General features: G+C 37.9%; 1 protein-coding gene and 1 pseudogene across 2 annotated transcripts in view; one reads left to right on the top strand and one right to left on the bottom strand.

Moving 5' to 3' along the window:
• LOC148160891 (uncharacterized) overlaps positions 1 to 1,439 on the bottom strand; it is a 165,837-nt pseudogene extending 164,398 nt beyond the window's left edge. The window contains exon 1 of the transcript XR_015764106.1: positions 790 to 1,439. The product of XR_015764106.1 is annotated as an uncharacterized LOC148160891 (transcript). The remainder of the gene's footprint in view (positions 1 to 789) is intronic.
• The window catches only part of asic4a (acid sensing ion channel subunit family member 4a), a 129,021-nt gene that overhangs the window by 40,036 nt on the left and 63,980 nt on the right, over positions 1 to 25,005 (top strand). The gene's annotated exons all lie outside the window — the stretch shown is intronic.

The following is a 25,005-nucleotide window of genomic DNA, read 5'->3' as shown; positions in this document are numbered from 1 at the left end:
CAGAGAGCAATGAGAAGGAGTAGGTGAGAAAAGCTAATTTTCTCAAATGACTTTGACATTTACAGCTACATCTGAAAACACAGCTGTAGCGCAAAGAAGCTTTCAACATTATTTGAAGCTGTTTCTTTCTTTTCTCTGGAGTCTGGATTTAAACGGAGGCTCTCCACTTTTAGCCTGAGTCATTTAGATATTAGAACTTAGATATTACAATTCGTGTTGTATGAGATTTACAAGACCTGTTATCAGGGTGTAATGTATTAAAATATTTGATTATACAGTGATTTCTTTTCAGTAATCTGTTGACCCTTTGCACGTGACGTCACGCTCTCCAGAACTCCGCCCACTCCGCCATGACGGACGTCAAAACAACGAATGCGCTCCTTTAAAGCTAGTCTAAAATCAGACATCTGTAACCTAATATCGCTTCCATTTAGTTGATTTCACTTTAAAAATGGTTATAGGATGCTGCGCGATCGGCTGCATAAACAGACAAGGATACAAACCAACTTGGCATTTTATTTTATAACTTTTAGCTGTCAGTAATAATGACTGGCAGCCTTCGGTGTAACCCCGGATTTGCAGCGAGCAGTTTTTACAAGGTAAGATTAACGTTCATATACTTTATTAGTAAGTATGATTAGAAAGATGTCAATTAATGCATTATGGAGAATTTACGTGTCTAATCGTTGGTAACCATGGAAACAGTCCCGCCGCACCGTCGCGTAGCCTAGCACGTATGGAAAAACTGGTTAGCATCTCGTCTTTTGTACCTTTTGTAAGGATCCTTACAAAAGGCTTACAAAAGGCTCCTGCACCCGTGTGCAGGGTGGAACACACACTGACCTCCCTTGTATCCATCCACTTGATAAAGATGAGAGGTCCCTCTCTGAGCCATCTGATAGACCCTTGTGGTGATTTTTTGGTCAGGGAATTCTTGTTTTTCTTTGGGACACCAACTCTCGTACTTCGGAACGTCCCACATGCTCCAAACCCAAGCTTGTGAAGATGGCAAAACAATGCTGGGCTGGTATAGAAGTTGTCACAGTAAATGTGATATCCAGATCCAAGATACTCTTTGTTGATGAGTGACATCACAGCGTCAAAGGATAGCCCCTTTCCAGATTTTTGATTGAACCTCCCTGTATAAATCTGAAAATCTGTAGCGTAGCCTGTGGTGTCGGACAACACAAAAAGTTTTATCCCGTACTTTGTCGGTTTATTTTTTTTGTATTGCATCAGCCCAATCTTTCATCCACACACATATTTTGCCGGGGGTGGTTGACAGCTTTGCAAGCGACCTTCAAACTGTCGTAAAGGGGGCGCAGTCTGTGCAGAGGGTCATATTCAGGTGTCCCTTTTATTTTGTCGTTCGCTGTGTCATCCTTTGGGTCACTCATGTGTATATTAGCATTGATTGTGACGAAACGATCTCTGCCCATTACTTTCCCTGGATATGAAAGAGAAAATGCAGTGGTGGTTCTCCAGAAATCTTTCAGTTTTGGTCGTTTCATCAGTCCCATGTAAAGAGTAAGCCCAATGTACTCATAGATTTTATCAGGTGTGACATCAGTCCATCTAAAAAATTTTCCAGCAGCTCAATTTTTTGCTGCATTTTTGTTGGTGTTTGCACAGATTGTTTTTATGGCAGCCTAGTCAAAATACAATTTGAATAGCTCTGATGGAGAAGGAATGTCACTATTTGAAAGGGGCGGCTGAACACCTGGTTTTCTCTTTGGTCGGAAATGGAGTGGGGAGTGTGGCAAATTAACAGCCTCCTTCTCTGTTTTCCAACTGATTTGAGTACTGGCATGAAGTACTGACCTTTTGCGTTTCCTTCTATTTGCTGGACCCTCCCGACTTCTTTTTCCTCCTCTACTTGCATCTACCACCACATCGTCATTGTCCTCTTCATCATCATCCTCATTTAGCTCGTCGTCTTTCTCCTCCACGCCATTACCAGTACTGCACACATACGTAACATTACAGATTAGATATTTCAATCACACTCTTTGTCTTATATATATATATATATATATATATATATATATATATATATATATATATATATATAAGACAGAGAGAGAGCCCACTTACATCTCATGAAGTTGATTGATCCCTTCAATGAAGTCCGCTTCCTCGTCACTGTCAGCGGTATCGGGGTCTGAAGAATACCTCTCTTCATTCTCGCCATCTTCCGCGGTGACGAGCTCCAACGCTTCGGTCGGAGAATAAAATTTTCTGACTGTGTCTTTCCATAAATTGTTTGTCGTGTGTTCGCTCCGTGTTTCTAAAAAATGTTGCGAAAAATATCGACCACGTGTTTGCTAGCAAAAGGCGAGCCGAATGGTGCGAACATCTGCAGGAAGAAAGATCCTAGGAAACGAAAATGGAGTCCGATGTTATGATATTTATCCTGTCAACGTCAGAATAAGAGATCCAACACAGGAAGTGATTGGCCAGACCCGAGCTGATCTACAATTATAGGGATGGATGCCACTTCATGTTTGCCAAGCATCTTTGGGCCAATCCTTTTTACTATAAATCCGTGAACTCGTCTGCGCAGCCACGCAGCGCTCTGGCACATGTGGATTGTCGGAAAAGTAACTCATTCTTACTGGTTTTATATGCAAAAAAAAATATTGCTCTACCTTACGTGGTTCGAATTCTACCGGCATTTGAAAATATGTATGCAAACGGGAGCGCCGGGGGACTTTGGGAAACGCCGTTTATAGTGGCATAAATCATGTGGTGAATTCAGGAAAAGTCTGTAATTTGATCACTGTGTCAGGAGGGAGGAGGTTTGGCGCGGTTTCTACGCTAGCTTTTGTAAATACCGCAGTCTATGAGCCCCAACCAGGTGTGTTACGTTCACAGACAAATCAGCTCGACTTGAACAAGTAAAAGTCAATAAATTGGTAAAAACAACTTTGGAAAACAATTTAAATCGCTCTGTTTAATACTCCCATCCCTCACTTCCGACGTCCGTTATGGCGCCTCAAGTGATTAAGTGACGTAGTTGTAATGGGTCAGTATTTTGTTGGAAAATAAACAATAGAAAATAATTCTGCAAGAGAGCAGGTGGAGGAACATGCACAAAACAACAAGGCTTTAGCTCCTTATATGCATCAGGAAAATAATTGATCTGTTTGTCCTCAAGTAATTTGTTTAATTTATTAGTTAAGCTGACTGCTGGTCAATTGTATTAAAAAAACAGATTCTACTTTCAAAGCAATGGTTTTCTTTGCAGCTGGGGTTTCTGAAGTCAAACATTATCCATCCAATCACACTCTCAGTCCTGGATGTTGTAATTTTAATTAATAATTTACCAGGAATATAATAGTCATTCCATTTGTTTAACGTTTATTTGGGTTAGTGCCATTAGACACACAGCATTGTTTTGTCGTAGAAATTATGCCTAAAATCTTGACACGAAAGCTGTCCACTCCAAGAACCCTTTGACGATCGCTACAACTGATATTTTAACAACAATCTTAAATTATTTAACTTGTGTTCATTTCCCCAACATGCCAATGATATGTACCAGATCCAAAATGTCTGGAAAACTTTATTTTTTTCCTTTGGTATGTGTAGTTTTTCACCAGTTACTCCAGCTTTCTTTCACACTTAAAATGTACACATTTTCAATCAATTGGTCACTCTAATCTGCTGTTTGGCGTTTGTATGTGGGAATATTTGTTAAAAATTGTTCTGGCCCAATGATGGCACATAATTGAACAACTGATCATATTACCATGGACGAGGTCCCCCTCAAGTTTGACAGTTTCTAAGTAGATGCGATTTATATAATATATATATATTTATTTCTATTTCCTCTTCATGATGTATTTTTGACTGACACAAATAGTATTTTGGTGCGACTTATAGTCTGAAGAATTTGGTAAATGAATGAGGTTTCTGTGCCTCCACCTTCAGTTTGAGGTTGTTGTTTTTTTTTTTTTTTTTTTTTTTTTTTAAGATTAGAAAACACCATATTTTCCAGCAACCTATCAGCACCAGATGAATCCACTAAATGTTGTGTTTTTATGTACAGTTATGGACATACTGTTTAAACATTTTAACAGCTGTCACCTGTTACAAAACATTAACAGTTTGTATGCATGACTGAAGAAGTCATACATATAAACTCCAAAACGTGTGATTTAAGTGAGTGTGGTGCAATTTGGAGGTGTGTGGCATGTTAAGGCATAGATATTTTTCAGGTAAATCAGCATAAGCGCATGTGTGTATAATCTGGAGGTGTGTAATCCTTTTAGAGCCTAGGGGATCCACATTGTACATGGATAGGTCTGTAGCATGGTACAGTATTAATGGTTTGAGAGTTTATTTTTTCTTTTGTGAGAAGGTTTTGTTTGAGGCCAGAACTCTGACCTTCGACCTTTTAAATTGCAGCCGTGTGTGGTTGTTACTTTGTCCTGAAATCAGATCTACCAGTTTTGCTTCAAATTCTCTGAGGAACAAGGCGTACAGGTGTGCACAACCCATAAAACAGATAAATGCAATCTTGATAATAAACTACCATGACCTCCCTACAGAAGTTTAGTGCACACTCAAACAGTCGGGGATCTCTCATATCCTCTCAAGCCTGACGGGGAGCCTCTGAGCACTTAATATGTGTCAGAAGAGACCCACCACAGACTGTGCACATCCTGGCTAATTTTTAACATTGTCATATTCCAGTGTGAAGGAAGGTCGTTTGTTTAACTCTCTATTCACCTGTAAACTGATAATTATTTTAGACCAAAAATTAAACACAAATAGAGTCCAAGCAGGGTTTTTTGGTTTTGCATAAACTAAAGTGTGTTGTTTTCTTCTCTGACGATTATCAAGAAATATTTAAGTTTCTGTAGACAGATTGACAAGTATGACTGTTATCTCCTAGTTCTCATGTCCAAGTGGTACATTCTCCAGACTCCTATTTTCCAGTTGAAGCCCGGCTTTTTCATTTCTGTTTTGGTGCAACATGCAGCAGTGCAGCAGAGCATTAAAATCCATTTTGAGGTCTCAATAGAGCTGGAGTGTGCAGCACATGATTGGTCTTACTGTTTACAGCATGTTATGGCTCACCAGATTGAATGCTTATTGTTCCTGGTGAGGTTACTTTTCTTCTCTTGGATGTTGCCCTAGCCTTAAACTTAACTCCAAAAAGTATACTTAAGGGTACATACAGGTTAAAATAGGTCATCCGTGAGGTTACCAATGTTTTCACTGCTTTTGACAATCAGGGAAGTCATGCTCTGCCTTAAACACAATCCAGTGAACATGACAAAAACCAACAACAAACTTTTCTGGGAAGCCATTACAGTTGATGCGGCTCCCGTTTCCGTCTCCAGTGGCAGCTGCCAAATTTGATGTGAATCATGCAAATGGTTGTCGAGATAGATGTTACACTAGATACTCCTTGTTTTATGAATAAGATTCTGATGTTTTTATTGTTTTTAAATTACGAAATACATCTTTACCTGAGCATATTGGAAAACAACCAAAATAATTAACTTTTCACACATTATAACCTCTAACTTCAGTCCTTGTTTTTCAGACTTTGTGTGTATAATTGTTGTGGAAGACATTTGCATAATTTTTTTAAATTTAAAAAATCCAAAAATCTGGTGTGCATTTGTATCTAGACTCGTTTACTCCAATATCCCCATATAAAATTCAATGCAACCTTCAAAGGTAGAAAATAAAGTCCACATGTTCACCTAAACTAATAGAATAAGGAATGCATTGTTTACAAAATCAGCCAATAGATCAGTGGCATGTCTGCAAGAGTTACAGATGATGACTGAGCCATTAGTAGACCAGCAATGCAAGAAAAAAAATCATAGAAAATCTAATTTACCACAAGTTATGTCGGGATAGAAGGCTCTCTGGTCAAAGGAGACTTAAATTAATGTTTTTTTACATGCAAAAAGCTACATATCAGAATATTAACAGTCACCAGAAAATATGATGATGGCAGCATAATGCTGTAGTGATGAAGTGCTGAAAGATGATTGGGGGGATTTATGAAGATAAATACAAGATTATTCCAGGAATTAAAGTTTTTACACAACCACCTACAACAACGTCCCTAAACATACAAAATGCTGCAACGGGATTTTACATCAAAGCACATTCGTGCATTTATTAAATGGCCAAGATAAAGCTCAGACTTGAAAACTGATGTCCAGGGATGATCTTGATCTATTCTGCAAAGAAAAATGGGTTAAAAATCCAGTGTCTGGATGGGCATTGATGGTAGAAACTTACTGCTATTGAATTAGAAATTGGCATGAGCCACTTTTCAATTTTTACTCGTAGAAATATTGAAACACAGGTATGATTTTTATTTGAATACTTTACTTAGATCACTAAAAATCCCAATAAATTGCATTAAAGATGGCTGTAATGCTTAAAGCTTAAGCGGTTTTAATACTTTTGCGAAGCGTTGTGTCTCACTGTGCTTAAAGTGGCATTAAAGTACTGAGGATGAGAATAATTCATCCACCACAATTTAATATCACCTCTTTCCACTTGATTAATCTTAAATTTGGTTTGTGAGACCAGAATCTTAAACTCAATGTTCATTTCTTGCTTCTCAGCGTTGGAGCTGCGGCCTCAATGCTGCTCTAACACCGGGCAGCTTTCCTCTCCACCTAGAATAGAAAACACACTCGTTTACATCCCACGCAGAGTGGGCCAGACATCACACCATCTCCTGCGCTGGCCTTTTGTTACTTCTATTCCTCAACATCACACACACGCAAACCCAATCTTACCTGCCTTCAGCTACATTTCGAACTACTATATCAACAGAGATCTCAAAGTAGTGTCCTCCCTGAGGGAAGTCAATCAAAGCCTCCCAGTGTCGAGCCATTTCTCTAAGCCCAGCCAATCATTTTCCCTCTAATATCCACATTCCCAGCTGCTCAAAGGCTGATCAATGTTGCTGAAAACAGAAAACTGTCTGTTGTTTCTGGGAGCAGTGGGGGAAGTGAAAAACACACTGAATTGATGACTTTGTAAACAGAAGCCGGGGTAGACGTTGCGACACCCACAGCTCCCCCTCACTCTCTATAAACCTGTTCCCCACCACCCTCATCACAAACAAATTAGCAATTCAAAGCGTGGCCCTGGGGTTGCTGAGTGTTTATGTGGATGCCTCATGCGATGAAGGCGCACATTTGTTTCTTGCCACTGACCTGTCAGTCATTTGGCCATTAGAGCTGAAGGCGCCGCCAGTTTTGACCCCAAATCGTTGGGCAGATGTTAGCTGTGATCAAAGAGAGAGAGAGGGAAGAGGGCGGGGAACGTTGAGACAGAAAGATGAGGAGAGTAAAAAGGAGTAATGTTTGCCAATTCCATCCACTCCCCCCGAAATCATCCCTTCACTCTCAAACAAAGTGGGCATTATATCATCAAGCCTTTCGGGGGAGAGATGCCCTTCACAAAAGTAGCAAGCTGGCATGCTTTCACAGCAAAGTACACGGCGAGAGACCAGCTCCGTGTTTTAAACAGTCTCGCATTGGATCAATATCCCTAATTAGCACTTCGAAAGCGGCATAAAGTGCTTGTTAAAAATTTAGATGATACTTTCCAATGAGTGGATCAATTAGCTGTTTGAAGTGTCATCTTAAATTGCAGCAATTCTCACGCATCGAACGCAGTTCTCCAGGAAACTTAGATTGACTTCTCCATGCTGGAACACGCAGCCCGAAAGCTCCTCACTGCATTCGCGCCGTCAATAAGATATATTTAACATGACATTTAATGCTCAGCGACCAAGTCACCAATATACGTACAGCAGGTGTTAAATGAAATTCAGTGTGAGAAATGTTTGTGGGTTGACGAGGCGGGGGGGCGGGGTAACACCCGGTGTTATGCATGTTATTTTTATTTATTTAATTATATTTAATCCAATACATATTCCCTGCCTACAGCCTTGCAGTATGTGTTAAATTCATACTGGCAAATAGCCACTGGTATAAATTCAGAGGAGAAGTTTTTGCTCATGTTAGAGTTGGTCTCAGACTGTATCTTAGCTCACTATTTTCTAATGAAGCATTTCCTTAGCATGTCTTAATGTCTTCAACATGTTAAAAAAACAGAAGCTGTAAAATATGTTTCCAGCATACACCAGTCTTATTTTGATTTCTGGAACTTATCACTTCAATGAAATTGAAACTGTGTCTGCATTGAGTATTGCATAGCCATTCCATAACTATAAGTGGTTTACTTTTTATAATAATAGTGTTGTAGTTTCCTTATTTTGTATTTACTGTTGCATTAATTGTATTGAGAAAATGTATGTAGTTAAGTCATTTCAACCTTCTCTGTATAACCTCTGTTTGTTTTTAGCAAGACAAAGTACTCATTGTGCAGAGACAACTTATTAAAAATAGTATTTTGGCTAATTCTGAGATATTTACAAAAATGTTAACCCTACCAAATAAATGAAATTTTAAAAAAGTCAAAATATCAACACTTTCATTCTATTGGCTGAGAGGTTGCTAGACGACGGTGCCAAACGGCAGTTCCATGTTGCATAAGCGAGCAGAAAGTCCGAGCAGAGACCAAGGGGGGCGTTTACACGACAACGATCCAACAAAAACGGCACTTTTGTTCCGTTTTTGTTGGATCGTTTACACGATAACGTTCTAATTACGATCTGTGTTTACACAATAACGGTACACATCGAAAACGTGTAATGTCCTGCCACACCACTAGTTGGTGCTACATTCTTTGAAACTTAGGTGCGCATGCGTAAAAAAGGAGTTGTACCTGAAAGCTGTTACAACCGTTAAGATGGCAGCTACGTAGATTCATTTTGTCCCCCCAAAATAAGTCGATGCCCCCCCTGTTAAACTCGTCTGGAGCCGGGGCTGGTCCGTAGTTCTCTAGATAAGAGGCTGAGCAAGCAGCCGTGTATTTTGCCACCTGGGCGGTGCGGTGTGGTGAAGAGACGCTGAGGAAACCGTATGTGATGGGGAAACAATAACACCAGCATTGTGAGTAGTTTCTTCTTCTTCTGTGGATTGTAGAAGCAGCTATGTTTTGCGTCATACTGACGAACAGATCCGTTTTCTGTTTACACGACAATGGAAAACGGTACGTTTCAGAAACATCGCACTCTGGAAGCCGTTTTCAATCTGTGCCTTTGTCAGAGAAAACATTCGGTGGTTTCGTGTAAATGCGCACTACAAACGCAACAAAACTCTTCCGTTTTCCCCCGAAATCGTTGTCGTGTAAACGGGGCCCAAGTCTGAGCTCGACGAGAAGTTTTGACATGAAGTCCTGCTTTCAAAATGAAAATGTAAGCAAAAGTATTAAAAGTTTTGAGAACAAAAGACATGAAATCCTGTTTTTGGACTGAAATGTGTCCTCTTGGATTATGGCAGGAAAGTAACTTTTTTGAAAAAATTTACTTTTACGAGTATATTTACTACGCTGTTCTTTTTACTTTTAGTTGAGTAATTTTGATATGAAGTATTTCTGCTCTTACTCGAGTAAAATTTCTGGATTCTCTACCCACTGAATGAAAAACAAACATGTTTTAACCAAAAATTCACCAGACACAGAGACACACCTCCAGTTTTGTTAAAGTTTCATAAGTTTTTTATAGAAAGAAACTGATTAGGAAAAATAAATCTTTTGCTTGATTTTATTTTTTTGTTACTTATATGAATTATTGTCATTTTCATCCTTAAAATACCAAACCTTCCACTTAAATTTACCTCTTAGTTTTTAAATATTAAATGATTGATAATTTGATCAGTTAATCGGTACTTGAGTAGATTTTTTAAATACTACTTTACTCAGGTACTTTTTACTTTTACTTGAGTTAACATATGTTGAAGTAGTGCTACTCTTGAGTATAATTTTTGGGAACTCTGCCCATATACTCAACTCTGCTGCTAAATAAATAGATGCAGTTTTCTTACGATTGTGGCTCTGTTTAAAGCAGCAACATTTAGATGAGTTGCTGGTTATACACACCTGAATCAAATGGTTGAATTATCTTCTCGGTATGCAGTCAAGTTCTCCAGACTTCTGCTAATGACCTACTCATTTGATTCAGGTGTGCTGAAGCAGAGAAACACCCAAAAGTTGCAGAAAGCTGGCAGCCCTCGACGGCTGGACTTTGACGGCTGTGATTTAAAACGCTTTAAGATTTGTGACCAAGAATCATCGTCCGTACAAGGACAATATTGTGTGAAGTTGATTTATTGCTGACAAGAACGCAATAAAAAAGTACAGAACGCTTTCCTTATTATGAGGCATCAGGTCACATCATGTTAAACCCACGTTTGGTGCAAGAGAGCGGTTTTTCTCCAGTTCACTGCCCTTTAGAAACTCTTTCTATGTTTTCAAAGCTAATGCGTTCCCCTGAACAAACTCTCCTGCCTCAAATTCGGCTGTTTTCTGATGACGACAGCACAGCTGGATCAGCTTTAATAGCTCTGTATGCCTTGGAGTTTCTATTAGCGCTGATAATATAATGTGTTTCCCAGATAATAATGAGAGCGCCTGGTTATTACTGCCAACACTGCAGTCTGTACTTCAACATAACAAAAACAAGTAAGAACATGTTCCCCTCTACTGTAAACAAATAAGAACCTGCATGTTTATTACAACTTTTATACGCCCTGATTCATCAAACCACTGCTAACTTTGACAACAAAAGCTCTCCAGCCAGCAAGGCTGCGTTTATTTCTTGTTGCCTCATGATTTATTGATGCTCTATGTGTAAATACATTTACTTATCCAGGTTATGAGGTGAATATCTTACCCCTATGAAGACGGCACTTAATTAAAACATTTTTATTGGTGAAAGATAACGGCTTCATTGTCTGCCTGACAATAGGATTGTCCACGTTGTTGGCTCAAATGGGAAAATAACAGATTATGAAAAGGAAAACGCAGTTCGGTTCACTCTTATTGCCTCTAATTTGCAATAAAAGCGTGTGTATGTCTGCTGAAAGGACTCTGTGGAGGTTGGCCTCCACTGGGAAGCCCTCTCCTGCACAGAACTGGGAATTGAGACATCCTTCATTATACCGGACTGAATTGATTTCCAGGCCACCTTAGGAGTAAGAAAACGTGAAATAAGGCGAACGAAGGGAACCAACTGTTTACATTCACACTTGCGCGCCGGTAGCCCTTTTTCTTCTTTGCATTAATGTGGTGCTTTGCAGCATTTCTAGGCATATTACCACCAGCAGAAAGAAACCATCAGTGAGGTCCTGCCATGTTTAAGCAGTGCTTGATGTACTACACTGCTCCACCGTGTAGCTCATAAGTCAGAATGCCTCTTAACTCCCATGGAGTAATTTGAACTGAAGAAGAAATAGCATTTAAATATAACGCAAAGTTATATTGCATTCTTTCACAAGACTCGTGCAGCTGAGAAACAACAACCCACTGGGAACTTTTCTACTTTCTCAGTCAGTTATATTTAATGTTGGGTTAGTTAATAATACAACCATTTCTTTACAATTCTTTATTCCTGGCTTTCCAAACATTGCAGAGGTATTCCTCTGAGTACTTTAATGTTAAAGTTTGCTTTAAGTTGACTGTAGGCAAAAATAAATAAGTGTTTGAAATTGTTGTAGGGATGTAGTTTATAATTACAATTTTAATGGTTAAAAATAACCCAAATTTAACATGATTCATCTTATGTTTTTGTATTGTGAAAACAAATACATAAATGAACAAAAAATTATCAATAAAAATGAGATAAATACATTTTTACAATAAATAAATGTGAATAATGTAGCAAGGATAAAATTACAACAGTTAGTACGATATGGATAAAATACAAAAATAATTTGTTAGTTTATACACTATTATTGACAAAAACGATTCTTTTTAGTCTTTTTTTGCTGAATTTGTAAGCACAATAATTATTATAAGAAGCCATTTGTTTATTTATTTCTGTATTCTTTATTTTTGGCAGGACTGTTGCGCCATAGGCTTAGACCAATCCAAGAATATTGATTTAAAATACATATTTTTAAAATAACTTAATGCTATTTTAGCGTTTTTCATTATGCCATCCACATAAAGAGAAAGTTTTAGTTTCATTTTAAATTTAATCCCAGATTATGTTGTTCTTTTTTTTGGTTTTTCACCAAACATGCTTTTTTGAATTGGTGTCCCAAAAGTTCAGGTTTGCTTCAATCAAACTCTCCAACAAAGTTTTAGTAAATTTCACCGAGGCCTGGATGTTTCCATCTTCAGCCCTACTTACAGTCCAGAAAACAGTCGACTGGTCTGGACTCCAGCTCAGCATATCCATTTGCCCCATGGAAAAAAATGAATACATTTATGGAGCTCTGGAGGCCGGCTGGGGTTAAATGTTTTGCAGTGCTCGACATGTTTTAGCTGAACACATCATACAGCGTTTACTTATGGAAGTGAAGTTACTTCAGCTCAGTGGAAGAATTTATTACCTCTTATGCTACTTGGTTGGAGCTTATGTATGTGTTGGTTTATACTATATTAAGATCATGTTGTAGTTATATATTGGACCAAAAGGTGCATAAAACAATGTGTTTGTCAGCAGGTGTGCTTAATTATGCATCCTTTTACATTTAAAAAAAAATTCCTCTATCCAATTTGTTTTTAAATCATTGAAAATCTTGTAACTTTAACATTTTTCCTGTCACTCTATTTTCATGAAGCATCAGTGGCTCAGTAAGAAAGAAAAATGTTTTCTTGTTTTCCTGTTCTTTAGTCCACACATATTGTAGTAATGGCTATAATGCTTCTCCTTTAACTGCTAATAACTGGGGACTTATTTTTTATAATAGAAACCAACAACTGGCAACAGCAGCTCATTTGTGTATGAATGGCATCCTGTATTTGTGGCTTGTGATAAATCAGAACGACGCCTGCTGCATGAAACGGTTTAATCAACATGTTATTTCCTTCCACATTTATATCCAACACCTCCATATAGGATGACAGCTTATTGTGGCTGCAAGTCTTATTAAATTCAATTGTGGTCATGTCAGCGCTGGTTTTATATATGTGCTGTTTGTCCGCTGCTGACCCTAATTATTTAAAGTTAGCATTAATCCTCCAAATCCGAGGGATTTTGAATCTGAATTAGGGTCAGCTGGAGGTTAATGATGGTCAGAATTACCAGAGTGAGTTTTTTTTCTTTTCTTTTTTTTCCCAGCATTTCTTTTCAAAAACCTTCACTTGAAGTGGCTGCTGAGTGGTGATTAAGGCCAGTGGACTCACTTTGTTGCTGTGCCTTTTTGCTTGCCAGTGTTTGCATTTGCAGAAACAAAAGTAGCATTTATTTCGTTTAGGTATTGGCTGTATATCGGGGCCCACTGCCAGCCGGTCGCTTTGTTTGTCAAATGTCATCAACTATACAAATAACCCAACAAACAGAGCTGTTTAATTTTACAGATCACAGCAGGTCAGCGGTCAGCGTTTTGATTTTTGTCAAAAGACTGAGTGTCTGATCTTTCAGCAGGCTTCAGACTAATCAATAGGAACTTGGGAGGCCACTTACATGTTCTGCATGAAAGCATTCACTTTGTCTCAAAACAAAGCTCCGAGGAAATCGAGTGAAGTTTGGTGGAAATACCAGCCGAGGTTCTATAGGTGAAAAATGTGAATGCTAATTCAATATCTCGTGAAAGCACCGTGATGGGATTTTGACTTTCCTTCAGGCTATATTGGAGTCAATCAATTACCGTGACTTTTACTGGAGAGTAGCACAAGGTTCTGTTCATTCAAAAATAAATGATGCTGATGTTATTTGTAATCTTAGCGAACCTCTGTGCATTTTCTCTGGACTACCTTTGTGTTTTGTTTTCGATGTAGTTGTGTGCCTGCATTTTAATTAAACTACAGCAAGATATGTAGCTAATACAAACTTCTTATCGCTGTAGTTTACATGTCATTATTAAGACTTAAATCTTTAATATCAGTTGAAACATCAACAAAAGCGGTAAGAGAAATTAAAAAAGCACAACTTTTCAAAAGTTAGTGCACAATTTACAAGTTGAACATCCAGGAAAAAGTTATGGATTCAAAGCTGCTAAAAAATCTTGTTTAAATCCACACAGGCTGCAGTTCAAACAGGAACTTTTTTACGGTTTTAAAACTTTAACTTTTTAAAATATTAAAAATGAAAGCCCACCCATGCCGTCTCAAGTAAGTTTTCCTTAAAAGAAATTTCAATTATTTATGGAAAGTATGCTTTTTCATATTTCTAATTGTACTTGTATTCATCTATGAGCTTTTTGTCTTTTTGTTTAAGCAACCAGAGAACTGCACTGACGAAAGAGATAAATATTTCCAATTCTAGATAATAAAAAAATAAAACGCATATTTAGAAAAATATCTTTCACTGAGAACTGGAGCATTAACTAGTGTTAAAAATATGTCCATATGGAAAATAATACTAATATCTTGTTAACCAATATGTTGTTTTGAGCCTCTATAAGAAAAGTAACACTTATGTACGTTGTTAATTATGTTGATGAATAAAACTTAAATACCGTATTTGAAGACATAGATCACAGACAGCTGCACAAAAGAGAACATTAAACGATTGACAAATCTGAAAATAAGTTCATTTCAAGTGATTAAGTAACTTTATTAACAGCATTGTAAATTCAATTTAGAAGGTTTGAAGTTTAGTGAGACCATTCACAAAAATGCAACATATCACAAACTGAGAAACGGTAAGACCAAGTCTAACATCCTATATCTGTGTTTATAATGCCAGATGGACAGCAGGCCACCATTTCATTTTATTTAATCCTGAATCAAAATTTTAACCTGTTTTGAATAATTTAAACAATTTAGGCATCAAAAAGATCCCTGGTCTTTTGACACTGATTTTAATTTACATAAATATCTTCAGAATATTCCCTTGCATGCCTGAACAATATTACATTTAAATATAATTTCTGCAAACAGAAGCTCTCTCAAGAAGTACCATCTGCTCTTTCCTTTCTCGTAGACGGATTCACTCCAATTGTTCAGATGAACACTGAGGTATTTTTACTTGAACCACCTCAGCTTCTTCTTCTATGATGGAAATAGTGTTTGACATCACCCTGTTTCACGTAAAATCTACAGTCATCGCTTTTGTTTTCTTCCAATTGAAAATAAGATGCTTGTTTCCAATCACACCACAACGCAGTGAACCAACTTTTCCTCCTTCTCTGATTTACAGATATTTAGAGTATTTCTGCAGATGTAATGACTGACTTGTTCTGGAAGGAAGAAAGAATCTATATTAATGTCAGGGTTTCCCCCAGAAAACTTGCTAAACCCGGTGGCTGGGGCGCTCGGCAGTCATTCATCCAGGTGCCCGTTGTGTTTGAGTTTAAAAAATGTTTAAAGTTGGCAGGAAATTTGAAAATATTGCTTGATACTTACGTATTATAATGGAAGATTAATGTCTGAACACAGACTATAAAGTCTTAAAAAATGTAATCATTTTAAAAAGACTTAAATAATTAAGTAATGATTAGCCTGGCGGGCCGCCAGTAAAGCCTGGTGGCCTGCCAGGCTTATAAGACACTGGGGCAAACCCTGAATTTCAAGAATTAATCACGTAAACACACCTTTGCTTTGGACAAAATGCTTTGCAAGGTTTCCCTGTAATTTGATCCACAGTTTCAAATCATTTCCACATGACATGTCGTTGACAGTGTGTGCTATAATTAGATCTGATGCCTGAAGCGACACCTTATAAACGGTCTATTAATCACATTTCTTTATAATGTTAACAAAACAACTGACTAAAATACCCTAATTTTCTCTATCTCGATAACAGAATAGTTATCTGGAGAATGACGCAGCTGAATCTTTTCATTTCATCTCCCAGCAGTACGCTGACATTTCCAGGAAACGTAAGACGTCGGCTCGTTGCTCTCATCATGTTTCTGATGGATGGAGCAGGTTGAAGCCTCACCTGTTTGCGACCCTCGTACAGAGATCGAGACGGCTGAGAGAAAGGGCTTTAATGTAATTAATAACGTGTCATGGTTTCTGTGGCATACATGTAGAGTTAAATAGCTCCAATCAAGTCAGTCTTGATGGCGCTGGTAGGCCGTGACTTAGCATAAGCAGTATCTAAGGAGGAGTGCACGGGGGCCCAGGGGTGCACTTGATTTGGTCATTAACATAATGAGGTAATTTTAAACAGATTGCAGCAGAGATGGATAATAGGCACATCATCAATGTGCCAGCCTGACCTTTACTAACAAAGCATAAAACTGTCTTGCTCTGCAGTGATGTTCATGTTCTCCAGGCGCTATCGCGTTAAGCCTTTGCATCAAGTTATGAAGTTTCCAGACTGAAGCTCCTACTACTTTCATCTGCACTCCTCAGTAATATGAATATACCAATTAGTATGTCCTTCCTGGTGACTCATTTCATAACTCTTAGGGGGGTTTTCGCCTAGACGAATAGTAACTTTGTCTTTTTATTAAATAAAAAATGAAATAATAAAAGCAGGTTAATTAAAATTTTTGCCATCTGGAGGCCAGATTCGGATTATTTTCAGCCTTACTGGACAGTCCAGATGACAACAAATCAGAAACTGAACATCAGCACCACTAAAGCAAAACTTTTCATTATACAAGCGTGAAACTGAAGAAGGACTCAACGTTGGGTATTTTTGCTTCAGTAGATGAAGACTAAGGAAGCTATTTAATGGAAAAAGTATTTCTGCAGGTAGCATTTCATACCACCACTTTTTTGAATATGTAAATTAGTGTCATGTCTGGTTTTATGTTTTGTTTTTGTATTTTGTGTATTGGCACTCAAATGTTTTTCCATGAATGTTCAGTCTTGTCTTAGTTTGTTTTATCAAATTCAGTTATGTGCTGTATTGTATTTACAGCTTTGACTGTTTTCTGTATTTATTGTTAGTTATTTTGCTCAGTGTAGTTCTACAATCCTGTTTTATTTTGGAAAGCCTTCTTCCCTTGTCTTGCTAACTTCCTGTTTCTTATTTTAGCTGTTTGTTGTGCTGTTTAGTTTTCCTGTTGACATTTTTAATAATTTCATTCATATTTTCTCTCAATGTTTCTTTCTGAACAATTAAAACTTCAACAAAACATAACATGAAAAAACAACTTTTTTTTGTAAAATGAAACAAAAGGCGCTTGAAAAGTGAGCGGGAATAAGCAGAGGCTCATCCAGTAAGTTTACATGCAACCCATCCTGTTTTAAACATGTTTTGTTTGATTTTTATTGGTTTCTCATGTTTTCCTTTCTTCCTGCTGATCTATAGGTTCCTGTATTTTCTGCTGTCTTTAAACTCACCTTGAACCTCCTGAACGCTTGTCTTTGTGTCGATCATATTCCTCACCGTCTGCTGCTGGACGTTTATGACACGGCAGAATTGCACAGTCTTCTCCAGATAACAGGCTTGCTGAAACGCTCTTTGTTTTTATTTCTTTTGAGCTTTCAAACACTCCGTTTTCCACTCTCACACTGCTCCTAATCTAAATATTTAATGATTGCTCATTGCAGAAAGGCAGAAGAAAATAAATGCTGTTTGGTTTTACTTCTTAAAAACCATTTTGGATTTTCAAATCTGCTTCACCAGATCAAAGCAAATCTGCACCTTATTGCCTATATTTAAATGCAAAAACTATCACAACAAAAAAACAGAATACATATTACTGGTAAAATAATGTTACAGATACCAGTTCACGTTATATTTTGTATAAATTTTGATACATATATTTCACATAAACCTGCTACACTGCTAAAACACAAAATATTACCAAGTATTTTCTCTATTTTCTAGTGCAAATATCTTTGTGCACTTAAAATAAGACCAAACTAATTACACGTAACTTTTTAGCAAGAAACAGGAGTCAATAATTTTTAATGTTGATTTTTTTAAAAGTACTAGTTCCATTGGCAAAGTATTAAACTTATGGCGTTCCACATATATCACTGATGTTTGTAGTAACTGTTGGTCGATAATCATACAGTACATACATACTGTACTCTTTTGATGTCTGTTTTGGTTTGCTTCATTGCCTTTTCACTTTTGATACTTTGTCTCATGTATTTTTATATTCACATACTTGCTGTAACATTAATTGCTCATTTGGGACTTGAATAAATCTGAATTTAACAAGACATTTTTTTCCCATGTTATAAGTAAATTTTCCAATGGAACACATACTTTTTTTTATTCAAGTATTAAGCAATTATTTACTTAAAACAAGCTCCTATCTTGCTGAAAAGTTACTTGTAAGTTAGTTTTGTCTTATTTCGAGACATTTGATCAAAAACACTTGGCAATATTTTGTGTTTTTGCACTGATGCATACTGAAAAATGTTATGCGCTTGTTGCGAAAGATTTTGAGTTCTTGATGGAGAAATACTAAGCATACGATAAGCAGTTAATTTGTCAGGATTTCTGCTCCAGCCTGCAGCCGGATGACAAGCTGACATGTTGCTCACAGTTCGACTAAATGTGATGGGTGGTGCTGTTTTATTTTATTCACCCGACCGTTGAATTGTCTTGACTAGTGTAAATATTTCCAAACACCCATTTTTCGTGATGGGAAGAATTGTTTAGAGCTTCTGTCTGGCAGTGCTCAATAATGAGCGAGTGAGAGCCAACACCTCCTTACTTTACACTTCAGAACTACAATATTATTAAAGTTTTAATTATTTATATAAGCTTTCTGTACCTTGACACAAATAGCCAGCCATTGTCTAAAAGCACATATAATGAGACTTTACTGAAGGCTTAAAACATGAGGCTTCAGAGGATAAATGGCTGCACATCAATAATGTGTGACATTTTTCAAACTGTTGACGCAACTGCTGGAGAAATCCCACCAATAAACAATCAATAACTTACATCTATCAGCACAAATGAAGCTTAGTAAAATAATGGTTTGTATGTATCTTCAAATATTAATCTATATTTTTGATTTAAAAGAATCCAAACACAGAAAAGGATCTACCTTGTTTTTAAAAAGCCTGCGCATTAAATATAGAAACAGGCTGTGTAAGCGAGTTATTTCCTTTCTCTAAATTGAGAACATCAAACAGAATTTCTGCTTTGACTGATGTTCTAATCTTTCCTCGCCGCACAGTGAAAGATTCATACTTTATCTCTGGTCAGTGAGAAATTGTGATGTGGCTTTGAGCAGATGTGACAACTCGTATATGTACCGTCAAGCCTCTGCAGGGTGCCGACTGATCTGCCGCAGCCACTGTATGGGATTTCGTGTGCTTTCTCTCTCCATTTTATTTATTCATTTTAACCCTGTTGCACACAAAGTGTTGGCAGACCTGAACATGTTGCTTTGAGAAGCAAAATGTCACCGAGACAACGCAGCCATATTAACAAGTGGGGATGAATACAGCGCAGCTTGTCATTAATCTGCCAATGAATTATGTCTTTGTGGCCTTTTGGCTCCATGGTTTGTCTCAGCATCGACTTCTGGCCCTCAAAAATAACAATCAGCATTATATCATCTTGTAAAAGAATTTTCTAATGCGTAGCAATACAAATGAAATTGCCTGAAGAACAAATGTAATAACAGAGCGTAATGGTCCCCATGCATCATGGATTGTTATGATGCCTGTTATCAACATCCTGGGCATTAGTCATCATGGACAAATGCTCAGTCTTGCTGGCAACAAGCATTACAGAGATTGAAGACAGCAGAGTGGTGAAGGATGTATTATCCATATTTTAGCTGCAATCGAGCCATTTGTCTCCTGTCCAGCCTGTGGAGTACAGGAACTGTAATTGTTATTCAGATTTCCTTGTAGAAACATGATTTGACATGTGCTTTGAATGCTTTTAAGAAGACCTATTATGCTAAATTCATAATTTGCATGTTTTTTCCTTCCATTTACGTTTCTGCTGCCTAAAAAAACCCACCCAGTTGTTTTTTGGCAGTAAGTTCATGTTTTAGAAATCTTCCAAATGTAACTTCACAAATCAGGCACTGCTCCTCACCTAGAAGCCCAGCCTGTTTCCTAGCAACCCAGGCAGAGCTCCACCCATTTAGTCAGCTGTTTTTTTCTTTGTATGTGCTGTACAATGGCTGCTAGAAACGTTAAGTGTTTGTTATTGACTTACCAATTCTACAATAGAGCTTGCTGAAATCTTGTTGGTCGTGAAGGAGGTTCCATTTCTGCTTTTCAAAGATGTACAGTTGATTAATTGCACGTCTGTTTGGGCCATTTCCATGTGAGTGTAAACATTGAGTTGAAGGTCGTGGCCAGCAGCAGCGTATTTGGATTTAAAGTGACAAGACCCCCTAAAATAGCTCAATATAGGGAGAACTGAGCAGACGAAAATCTCATCGAACAATTACTCTGTGCAGAAAAATAAAATAAAATCAAGATGTTTTATATAACCCACAGACATATCCTAACCTGTCAGCTTTAAGCATTTGCGATAGTGGCGTGATGTCTCTTATATGCAGTTTTGAAACTGTACTGTACTATATAGAGAGAAATGTATTGTATTATATATATATATATATATATATATATATATATATATATAATACATTTCTCTACACACACTGGGGATTTTTCCCCCAATAGAAATGTGTTCTTAGATCAACAACTTATCCGCCTCCCAGTTCCTGTCAACAGTACAGCAGATCACATCATGGGGAGAAAAGCGGCACAGATTAAAAACGTCAGTTTCAAACATCACAGTCTCTCACCCTCAGATATAGCCACAGCCTGGGGTTGGGAATGCACACATGAATCCGAACAAGGAATCTTCCCTCAAATATTGCTTGGAAAAGAGCTTCCTGAGCCACGTCTGTCTGCTCCGGACCCGGCTGCACGCTCTGATCTCTGTCAGGGTTCAGGCCAGCGTGCCTCGCGCCGCCTCGCTCTGAATAATGTTCCTCGCTCCCCGTGCAACGCTGGCCTTTGACTTGTTTACACAGATTAAAGATGTGATGTTGAAACATGTGCTGGATCAAACAGCGGCTCTGCCGAGGCGTTACAAATGTCAGCATGATGAAGGTGAGGACTGTAATGCTGTATTATCTCTGCTGTGTTGGGAAGCAGGTGTGATGAATGTCCGGCTGGACAGCCAAGCATTTTTACCTGTCTCCACCCGTGTGAGGATGAGGGCAGGGACGTATTTAGCCAGAAGCTATGTGGGACGGCGGGGGAAGCGGGGGGCTAGCGGCTCAGGCAATCCAATCTGAAGATGTTTCCTGGTTGACAGGGTGGAAGCAGTGAATGGACATGGCACAGTCAGGCCCGGGGAGATTTCCGCCCGACGCTGCCAGGCAGGATAGACAGGAGTGGGTCGAGGACAAAATAGAAAGGTCAGCACGGGACTGGCAGGTGTCGCCTGATGTATTGTGGGTTAACAGCTTCACAACCGTGTTGCCATCGGCGCAGCTCACAGGAGAGACGACTATGAAATGAAGCTGAATCCTCTCCTGCTGCTGCTGCACGTTTCTCACTCAAAACAACAACACGGCAAACATTTCACCAAATTTCTGCTCATTTATATTCATTACTCACTTCTTAATATGCTGCAAAACGACAATAAATTATGATAGATCTATAAAAGAAACCGATAAATTGTGTTTTTCTTTGCAGTTAAATATTGGTTATACTCGTTTCTTCACAGCTTCGTAGTTCTGCAGAAAATTAGAGGTATTTCTGCTCAGCTACTTGACAAGATTAACTAACTATATGCAACGCGATGAAAATGGATTTGCCCTTTTATACATTTCAGGCAAACCTATTCACAGAATGAAGTTTTTCAACTCTAATCTTATTTAATAAGGGAAAAAACCGGCCCAACCCAACCCAACACTGTGATGTCTTTCAACTCATTTAACATTGCAGACATTTCTTCCATGATTTCAGTTGAAATCCAGATGTTGGTATGTGGTACATGTATTGCATCTGGGCTCTGTGTAAGCGCTTCTGCAGGGTAATGGTAAAAAAAAAAAAAAAAAAAGCGGTAAGCTCAATTAATATTCAGCTGTAAACTTGAAAACATTTCTGATTTTCCTTCCACTTCAGAATTCAGTTGATATATTTTCAAGATGCTCTAAATAAGAATGTTTATTTTCTGCAACCCCACTTTAAGAGCTGTGTTTCTCCTCCACCATGTTCTTATCTGTTAAAATCTGCTTGGGTTTGGAGAATTTGTTGCATTTTAAAATGCTTTCACTGCAAAGTGATCGGGGATATGCTATCAGTCCGTGAGAGGTTGTTGTCGGGTTAAAACAAAAAGATTGTAACATGACATGTGGTTCTGGGACTGATTATTAGCATTTGTACACAGGAAATGTTTGGGGTGCTTTTAGCCATCGATGACATCATCACTGTGAGTCAATTTCTTCTGAAACTGTGATCCATATGATAACTTTCATGGCCTTCATCGCTTCACTCAACATTACTCAAATGTTGAGTAACATTTGAGTAATGTTACTCAAATGGAAAAAACCCCAACCCCGTTTTTTTTTATTTTACACTAGCTTACAGATAATATTTACTTTCTTCAACTTGAGAAAATTAGGATGATGCTGTGTGGCTCTTCTGAACAATTTAAACTCATTTGGTGTAAATTGACACTCTACCAGGTTAGCTGCCATTATTATTATTACTTTTTCCTTTTAATTTCTTTTTTTGTCTTACTATATTTCTAGTATTTTCATTTATTATTTTTAATCTCTTTATTTATATGTTTTCCTGGAGGTCTCCTGTTTCCCTGTTTGTTTCTCTTTGCTCTTTACACACGCACATAACTAACTCGATGAAATGGCAATTCTGACACTCTTTATCTGAAAAAGTGGTGGTTATTTTATCTTATTGGCTTAGATTTTCTGTTGCCTTGATGTGAGTGGAGGCTGCTCGTCTCGTTTATAAATGAAGTTGTTCAGCTCGAGGTGATGAGCCACAGGACTGTAGTTAGTTAAAAACCAAACAAAGTTTGAAAAAGAGCGCAGGGAACCCCCTCCTTTGTATTACATTGTCTTGGTGTCAAGTTTCTAAAGACAAAACTAAATGGCACGGTGGTTTAAGCATGTAAAATAATTATAATATAGCACACTGACCTCCTTCACTGACCCCTTTCTTAAAAGGCCGCTCTGCTGACAGGCTCTAATTAACATCAGACTCCAGAAGCTTGACTGCTGTCTTCTGGGAAGCAGAGAACAATCTTGGCCGGGCTGTAGAGCTGTAAAACACAGCGAAAGGCCATCAGTTCGTCTGTTCAGCAGCAACCCCCCTCTCTGCGTTTTCCCGTCCACCCCCAACCCATTTCTTCCTCCACTCACCGCCCACTTGCTCCTCGTCTACCCACTCATGTAAAATAAAAAATAAAAAAGCAAGTAAGACGCTCACAGATGCTGCTATTAAAGAATGTTTTCTCTTTGTTGATACACTTGATCTTTTCTCTTCATATTTGTTGCTACGGGCCTGACAGGCGGCTCACAGGAAGCGCAGAACAAGGCGACTGAGTTCAAAACAGCACTCCGACGTCCCAAGAACAACTTGCGGTAAAAATAAAACATTTAAAACGGATGCTCGGGTGTCATAATTGGAGGTATTGCTCAGGCGGAGGATGTAAAGCAAACCTTACACCTGTTGCATACAAATAGATTCGTTTCTCTCGGCATAAACACACGCAAAGCTCATTTTCAACTAGCAGAGCCACAAACTTTATCAGTATTTTATGGTTTATCTTCATCGATCCATCCATGGAAGATGTTTTTTGTCCTTCTAGTTGTAGGACAAGTTGTATAGTTCAAGTTGTGTCTTTGAGTGATAATAAAATTAAATATTGTTGTTGATTTCAATAAATAGGTTTATAATAAAGCAGCATATAATTAGTAATGCTTTTGACACTGATTGGATTTGATATATTTTAACACTAAAAAGTGTTAATATGAAATAAATGTAATTAACAGAGTTGCATAGATCTCATGGTGCTTTCACACCAAACGAGCGTCAGGCGCGTCGAGCGTCTATCGCGGCGAGATTTGAACTGTTTGGACCGTCGAGCGCGTCCGACGTTCAGCATCTGATTGAACGTAAACCAGATGCTCAAAAAGCTTTTGGTGTGAGCGCACCATTACACTACTGGATATTAATTAGAATAACACTACTGTTACTCTACAACCCAGTTTAACACTAATTAAAGTAAAATTTGACACTGAGTTCAGTGTAACTTTAACACTGTACGTATCTTCACTGGCTCAGTGTTGAAATTGCCTGTGTGTGTTTTGCTCATTTTACTGTGATCCATCAAAACATAGTCCATAAATTTAAAAATTGTCCAAAAAGTAAAGAAGTATCTGGACATGTGATTGTGGAGAAGTAACGAACGTTAACATGAAAAACGGGTTGAAATGCTGTTTAGCTTTCTCATCACAGGAGCTCCAGCCACTGACTGAAATCACCTGAATAAAAAGGCTCTAAGGAAAGATTGAAAAAAAAAAACTAGCAGGATGATGTAAAATTGATGTCATACACATCAATACCAACTTTGGCTTGATTTTTTTTTTCTTATTCTAAACTGTAAAACTGAGCACAAAAGAAACATTTAAAAAGCTGTGAGGGTTGTCTAATTATAAACACTGAAACAACTCTAGAAATTGCTGGCATGTCATACCAGAGAGCAAAAACGGTCCTTTCAGCATCTCTTATTTAGTTCTCATTATCTCCAATGAACTTTACACGCATTCAGCACTAATGGGTATTAAAATTGACACAACCCAAATCTGTGCAAAAGGCAAAAAAAAAGGGCTTTTAGCTCTGGCAAAAAGGATTCATTTGAGATTTGAAGTCTAAGAACATAATTTCACCACAAGGTTAAATCACTCCAACAATATCCAGCTGCAGTTTTGGAGTAAATGCTTGCACAGTTTGAATAATCAGATTATCAAACTGAACATTTCTAGTGAAAAGTGACTCACTGATTTGAGTGGGATCAGATCTGCTGCAAAAACAGTGCAATTGTAACGTAAACATCCATGGCCAAAT

This window comes from Poecilia mexicana, unplaced genomic scaffold (genome assembly GCF_051168715.1).
Source record: "Poecilia mexicana isolate PSO_F unplaced genomic scaffold, ASM5116871v1 scaffold_2, whole genome shotgun sequence".
NCBI lineage: Eukaryota > Metazoa > Chordata > Actinopteri > Cyprinodontiformes > Poeciliidae > Poecilia > Poecilia mexicana.
This window is presented reverse-complemented; position numbering and strand designations above follow the sequence as displayed.